This window comes from Ipomoea triloba, chromosome 16 (assembly GCF_003576645.1).
Source record: "Ipomoea triloba cultivar NCNSP0323 chromosome 16, ASM357664v1".
Lineage (NCBI taxonomy): Eukaryota > Viridiplantae > Streptophyta > Magnoliopsida > Solanales > Convolvulaceae > Ipomoea > Ipomoea triloba.
The window spans coordinates 11,531,361-11,532,813 of NC_044931.1; positions in this window are offsets into that span (position 1 = coordinate 11,531,361).

Sequence of the window (1,453 nt, forward strand, 5' to 3'; positions counted from 1 at the left end):
GTATCCTATTTTGTGGAATACTCAATTTTTGCTAACTTGTGGCACAAGCAAGCAAATGCACCATGGCGCAAATGATTCAAGAGCAAGGATTTCATTCATATCCAGCGTTTCTTTGATGATGACAAAAAGGGGGAAAAGAATGACAGTCATTTGGTGCAAAAGAAGTCTAAAAAAGGATCGCAAAGAGGTAAATATTTGGTATACATGTTCTTTATTTATTCTTGGCATATACATAGGGGGAAGGAGTTATTCATTACAAGTTATTTTAATTTTTGGTGTGAAGAATTGTTTTTGATTTAGTTTGTAAAAATGCATGATTGAGAAATTTTTCAAAATGAATTAAACTAGTCTCAATAATGCATGTAGGAATTTTATTATTATTTTTTTTTTTTGTTTGAAAACGATTCTTCTAGGTCAAAAATCATTGTTAAACTCATCTATGGCTAGTCGAAATAAAATGAAATTTTTTTAAGTTTATATTTTTCAAAAGACTAAGCCAAATGATTGAGTATAGGTTTTGGCATCATCAAAAAGGGAGAAATTGTTAAGAATATTTGTAATTAGATTTTGATGAGTCAAAAATGTATTTTAGTTTGAAAATTAGAAAGCCACAAATTTCGTACAGATATGTACCTAAAAGAGTCAAGGAGTCTACTTGAAAGAATTCTTGGAGAATGAAGGAACTTTGTTCGAATCCGACGGAGCTTAAATTTAATTGGAGCACAAGGAATAACCAAAGGGTGAAGTAGTAGAGATGATAGGAGACATGTAAGGTTGGTAAGAAGTCCATGGTTCGAACCCTCCTAGCCACAGATTTTATGAAAACTAGAGACCTCCAGAATATTCGTACTTATAAATTATTTGCAGTAAAGTTACCAACAAATTCGAATGGTTCACTGGTGATGAACTTGGTTAATGTGGTAGATGGTCCTGTGTTCGAATCCTAGGGGAATGAATTTTGCCAGCTATATGTGGAATAAAGAATAAGTGCAAGTGGAAGAAGTGGAGGAATATTATATTCAAAGGTAGAGGAATATCAGGAACAATGAGAAGCTGTCAAAATCTATCTACAAGGAATAATACTACACTACACAATTAATTGTTGCTCCAAATACTACACTACACTACACTACACTAATTATTCTAAGTTATTAAAGAAGCATACTACACTACACTACACTAATTATTCTAAGTTATTAAAGAAAGAAGGCCTTTCCTTATTAAAGAAGGCCTTTCGGCCAGAAAGGAAAAGTTGGAGGAGGAATATCTGGAGATGCAAAGACAAAAGGAAGAAGTCTGAAGAAATACAAACAACGGAAATACAACTCAGAACACTACCTAAACCACATGAAGACTACACTACCTAAACCACATGAAGACTGCAATCAGCACATGAGAGCAACAATAAAGAATTAATTTTTCCAACGGATTAATTCTTTCATCAGCTATAAAT